This window comes from Nansenia antarctica (assembly GCF_963989245.1).
Source record: "Nansenia antarctica genome assembly, chromosome: 3".
Lineage (NCBI taxonomy): Eukaryota > Metazoa > Chordata > Actinopteri > Argentiniformes > Microstomatidae > Nansenia > Nansenia antarctica.
In genome coordinates this window covers 70,819,556-70,826,208 of record NC_137688.1, presented here as the reverse complement: position 1 = coordinate 70,826,208, position 6,653 = coordinate 70,819,556, and positions in this window count along the sequence as shown.

The following is a 6,653-nucleotide window of genomic DNA, read 5'->3' as shown; positions in this document are numbered from 1 at the left end:
GTGAAATATTCCTGCACTCATCTCTTGAAAGTCCTTAAGATTTTACAGTGTGAAAAAATTAGGAAACTACATCAATATTTGATCTTTCAAACAATATCTATAGATAAAGGTGATGTAATTTAAACAAAAACAATGAAAATGTAACTTATCATGTATAACAAAATATGAACAAAGATGCCAATTCCTACTGAGGAAAAAGTTAGGACACCCTATGTAGGGTGTCCACACAAATAATTTTGCTTTCACTTTAGATTAAAATAAATATGTCCATCACATAGAGAATTGCATGAGAAAATCATGTATGGTTCAAAAGTGATCAAGGTTTACCTCTTTACATATACATGCTAATTACTGGAATTTATATCAATAGAATCTAGAACTAACAAGGTGTCACTGCTATGCAGAAATGGAACACACATGATGTGATATCTTTTAAACTATTCATTTTTATTACATAAAACTATAGCCTGAATTTTAAGACTGAAGATGTTTCAAGTTTTATTTGTTTAGTTATATTGCCACCATCTCTCAATATTGTTAAAATTAAAATCAAATGTCCATATGTTAAAATATTGAAAAAGACAAAGATTTTCTTTGGATGTCCTTCCTATCTTTTTCACATATTCCTATCTTATATACTATATGTACTGTATATTTTAAAAGAACCACACTTTACCCAACGTTTGAATTGAGTGATGTTGATTTCTCATTCACATTTCTCTTACCATTGCTCATAGAAATGAAAGATGCCAGTGACCCAAACAAACTCCTTCAGTGTCCATATGACAAGAACCACCAGATCCGTGGCAGCCGCTTCCCAATCCATCTGATCAAGTGCCGTAAGGTAAGAACTGTAGTGCTTGTCGTGGAATAACTGTTGGAATAACTACTGAGTAGTCTGCCGTTGCAGACATTGAAATCTCAAATGAGATGTTCTCAAATATGCTCTTTTTCGTAAAGCATCTTTTTCGTCTTTTTAGAATAACCCAGAACTGGCCAAGACATTGAAAACCTGCCCTTTCAATGCCCGCCACCTGATCCCCAAACGTGACCTATCACACCACATCCAGAACTGTGAGGACAGGAGATCTGAAGATAGAGAAGACCGTAAGATTTAAATGTTGTTGTATCTTCAATGATACTATCTTTGTCAATAAAACCCATTTGCTCCTTGTAGTGAGTCTAACCAGGTTCTTTGGTTAACAGTGGACAGTGCTGAGGTGAAGAGCAAGTGGCACGTCCCTGTCAGCACCTGGACAGTACCAAACACCAATTCTGAGGAGGACTGGGATGCAGGTCGGTACTCTAGTGAGCTGGGCCTGTGATTAATTCAAGCCCAAAGATGCTTTTATGACTTTAAATGTGAGTGACTAAATATCCCAGTGTGAAGTTGATGCACACTTGAGCCAATGCAAATTTCAGATGTACAGATGCCGTGCTAATTAAGTGACATACTGATCATTTCTATGCATAACTGAATGCATTGGGGAGCTGTACCTAATTCGGGCAACCATTTAATTTTCAAAGCATGCCCAGCAGGGTGTGGAACAAGGAAAGGTTATTGTATGATGTTGTAATAATAATGCTGTTTCTGTTGTTGCAGAGGAAGATGACGTTGCGTCTCCTTTCGTGTATGGCGTGTCCACACACCTGATCGATCAGCTCCCATTGAAGCACACATAACTCGAATAATGACATAATGACATGGTAGCCAGGTGTAGGGATGAGGTAATGGACATAACAGACACAATGACCTACATGGAAATGGAGATCTCAGTCCATGCCAGACCATAGAGACCCTCCTAAGACCATAGAGACCCTCCTAAGACCATAGAGACCCTCCTAAGACCACAGAGACCCTCCTAAGACCATAGAGACCCTCCTAAGACCATAGAGACCATTACAAGGCAATCAATTGTCGAGAACAAGACCCTGGGGTTATTCTTGTTTGTAGATATTATCTTTGAGAAGTGATTTTTTCTAGCATTTCGCATTGCCAAGTTAAAGGCAGATAGATGTTCTTTAAAAATATTCTGATCAATCTGTAATTTGCTCTTTCTCCATCTGCGCTCAGCTTTCCTACATGTTCTCTTTAGGAGATTTATTTCACTGTTTCGCCATGGTGCTCTCCTCTTGGCTCCAACCTTTTTTAGTTTGGTAGGTGCCAGGGAGCCTAGGGCCATTTTTACTTTATTGTTAAAGGTAATTACTAAGTCGTTTTCACATAACGTGGGAGTTGTGTGATTACTGTTCATTAAAGCTTTGAAATGTTCAGCCACTGCAGGGGTAAGATAACGTTTTTTAACAACACGTTCAGCATTGCTTTCAGCTTTACGTGTTACAATGGTAAAGAAAATACAGAAATGGTCAGAGAGGGCCAGGTCGCTGATACCTGATATTGAGACCTCCTAAGACTATAGAGACCCCTCCTAAGACCACAGAGACCCTCCTAAGACCACAGAGACCCTCCTAAGACCACAGAGACCCTCCTAAGACCACAGAGACCCTCCTAAGACTATAGAGACCCCTCCTAAGACCACAGAGACCCTCCTAAGACCACAGAGACCCTCCTAAGACCACAGAGACCCTCCTAAGACCATAGAGACCCCTCCTAAGACCACAGAGACCCTCCTAAGACCACAGAGACCCTCCTAAGACCATAGAGACCCTCCTAAGACCACAGAGACCCTCCTAAGACCACAGAGACCCTCCTAAGACCATAGAGACCCTCCTAAGACCACAGAGACCCTCCTAAGACCACAGAGACCCTCCTAAGACTATAGAGACCCCTCCTAAGACCACAGAGACCCTCCTAAGACCATAGGGACCCTCCTAAGACCACAGAGACCCTCCTAAGACCACAGAGACCCCTCCTAAGACCACAGAGACCCCTCCTAAGACCACAGAGACCCCTCCTAAGACCACAGAGACCCTCCTAAGACCACAGAGACCCTCCTAAGACCACAGAGACCCTCCTAAGACCATAGAGACCCTCCTAAGACCATAGAGACCCCTCCTAAGACCACAGAGACCCTCCTAAGACCATAGAGACCCTCCTAAGACCACAGAGACCCTCCTAAGACCACAGAGACCCCTCCTAAGACCACAGAGACCCTCCTAAGACCACAGAGACCCTCCTAAGACCATAGAGACCCCTCCTAAGACCATAGAGACCCCTCCTAAGACCATAGAGACCCTCCTAAGACCATAGGGACCCTCCTAAGACCATAGAGACCCTCCTAAGACCATAGGGACCCTCATAAGACCACAGAGACCCCTCCTAAGACCACAGAGACCCTCCTAAGACCATAGGGACCCTCCTAAGACCATAGAGACCCTCCTAAGACCACAGAGACCCTCCTAAGACCATAGAGACCCTCCTAAGACCACAGAGACCCCTCCTAAGACCACAGAGACCCTCCTAAGACCACAGAGACCCCTCCTAAGACCATAGAGACCCTCCTAAGACCACAGAGACCCTCCTAAGACTATAGAGACCCTCCTGAGACCATAGAGACCCCTCCTAAGGCCACAGAGACCCTCCTAAGACCATAGAGACCCTCCTAAGACCATAGAGACCCTCCTAAGACCACAGAGACCCCTCCTAAGACCATAGAGACCATCCTAAGGTGATTCACCTGGAGGGCGTGGCCGGAGCAGGAAGACAGTCTGTGACCTCACTTCCTCTTACCAATAGGCTAAAGAGAATGCTCCTGTTTTGTTTGACAGTTATCTTAAATTATCTTGGCAATCCTTATTTTTTATTTAGACTCTGAACATGTACGTTTTGTATTCATTTATTAGTTGTAATAAATGTTGCTTTATTTTTGGAAAACAACTTCTGTGGACTTTTACTTCTTTTTGAGGATTGGAGAGTCAGACATTTTTGCTCCGCCACCATAGTGGCTATTAAACATTACACAGTCCATGAAGGGGTCCCAGATATGGAAGAACTGGAATGGTTTGTCCTTAACGTTAAACAAAATCACACCATCACTAACGTCGGGTATATTTCACCCGATATAATATACCCCATAAAAAAGACTTCTCATCAAAATATATTCTTTCATTTTTCCCTACACAGTGTCACAAAAAATGACAAAATAACCCTAACCCTAATATTTTAAAAATATGACATAGATGATGTATAGAGAAATATCTAACGTATCTAATGTATCGAGAGTTGACCCATCACTAACGTGGGGTGATAATCACCCAAACACGTGTCTGTAGAAAGAGCCAGGGATGGGAGCAGGGAAGCACACCTACCTCCGATGACGTCAGTGAGCAGCCTGAAGCTAGCCATGGTCCCGCCCACCTCAGACGGCAGCAACACAATGAACATCACATCACCACAAAAATTTTTTCACATGACCACAAAAAATAAATAAATCACATGACCACAAATCCGACATTAGTGTTCTAGGGTTAAGCCAGAAGCTTATAGTAAGTAAGTAAGTAAGTAAGTAAGTAAGTAAGTAAGTAAGTAAGTAAAGTTGATTTCTGTAGCACCTATCCCAGACCAGGGGTCACAAAGTGCTTTACATATATAAGAACATAATAAAAGAGCAAAAGTTACAGCAGGTTAAAAGAAATAGGTAAACAAGTGAAAATAAGAAGAAGTAACAAATAACAAGTGTACAACAATATTAAATAGGACACAGAAAGACAGGCTTATAGCTTCTAAGGGAATGTAGGGGCCTTGTCAGGAGAACACATCTCCTCACACTGAAAACAAGCACCTTTAAAAGCAGCTTCAGAGACGGGAGGCGCTAAGATTCAATGTGGTTGGGTGTGTTCCAACGGTACAGAAAATAGGTTTAAAATTGACAGTTTTTTCCCAAAAAAATATGTTAGCAATTTCTTTGCGCGGGCTGATGTTTCTGATGACGCTAGGTTTTAGCTTCTACTCGCTAGGTGATTTCTCCCTGCTCATGGCTCATGGTTTATGAGGCCAGGAGATGAAAGGGAACCGTTTGAATTAGCGGTTTCCAGGGAGACAACATCAAAGGCTCGGAGGAGAACCTGTATAAAGTTTGACGGACCCCCAGGGGATATGATTTTAGATTTATACTTCTTATTTTTTTGATCAGGGAGCTGAATATGTATGAGTGAACTGAAGAGGAGAATAATTCCCTCCCAAACTATTATTTCTGGTGGATATTATTTTTTAAAAACTCGATCCATTAGCAATGCATGATGGGAAGAGCCCGCAGCGCACTATAAAAGGTAAAACCACACACACACACACATGGTACACACACGGTGTAGACACACACACACACACACACACATACACACACACACACACACGCACACACACACACACAGTGTAGACACACACACACACACACACAGTGTAGATACACACACACACACACACACACACACACACACACACACACACCTGGTACACACACGGTGTACACACACACACACACACACACACACACACACACATGGTGCGCACATGGTGTAGACACACACACACACACACACACACACATACGTACCCACAGCTGTGTGTACTCAGTCACCGCAGGGATGGGGGCCAGGGAGGGGGGGGTGGGTTCAAGCAAACCCAGGTTGAACCTCAGAATCTGTTAAATAAAATGTGGTTAAGTTAAGACAGGGTTAAAGTTAGGATAGACAAGGCAAGGCCAGTTTATTTGTACAGCACATTTCATACAACAGGGGCAATTCAAAGAACTTAACATACATTATTTAAAAATACAGCAAGAGCAGCATAGTAAGAAAATAAAAATCACAAAGTTTGCAAGTGATATGTGAGTGACACCAAGCCAGGGAGAACTCGGCCTAGACCAGCTGCTCCGGGGCGCTTTACTCAACTATCCCTTTTCTGATTTATTTTTATTTTCTATTATTATTTTCATACAATATTTCGTAACACCATTGTTTTAGCGCCCCTTGTGAGTGGAGGCACGCTAACGTGGGACCTGCAGCGGACTCCCCCTGGCCTGGGTTCAGGATAGGGTTAAGGTTAGGGTTAGAGATAGGGTTAAGGTTAGGGTTAATGGATGCAGGTTGAGCATCTCTTACTCAGCATGCTTCCTGGTACCACAGCTCACCACTAGGGGGCAGTGTTGCTGCTTCACACTGGCAGGCCTGAGAGAGTTGTTCTTGGTGTCTGTGTGTGTGTGTGTGTGTGTGTGTGTGTGTGTGTGTGTGTGTGTGTATGTGTGTGTGTGAGTGTGTGTGTGTGTGTGTGTGTGTGTGAAGTGTGTGTGTGTGTATGTGTGTGTGTATGTATGTGTGTATGTGTGTGAGAAGTGTGTGTGTGTGTGTCTGTGTGAAGTGTGTGTGTGAAGTGTGTGTGTGTGTGTATGTGTGTATGTATGTGTGTGTGTGTGTGTGTGTGTGAAGTGTGTGTGTATGTGTGTGTATGTATGTGTGTATGTGTGTGAGAAGTGTGTGTGTGTGTGTGTGTGAAGTGAAGTGTGTGTGTGTGTGTGTGTGTGAGTGTGTGTGTGTGTGAGAAGTGTGTGCGTCTGTGTGTGTGTGTGTGAGAAGTGTGTGTGTGTGTGTGTGTGTGTGTGTGTGTCTTACAGAGCCATTGGGACTGTCACAAACCACAAACATACTGCAGTGTCACGTGGATGTGAAGTGTGTGTGTGTGTGTGTGTGTGTGTGTG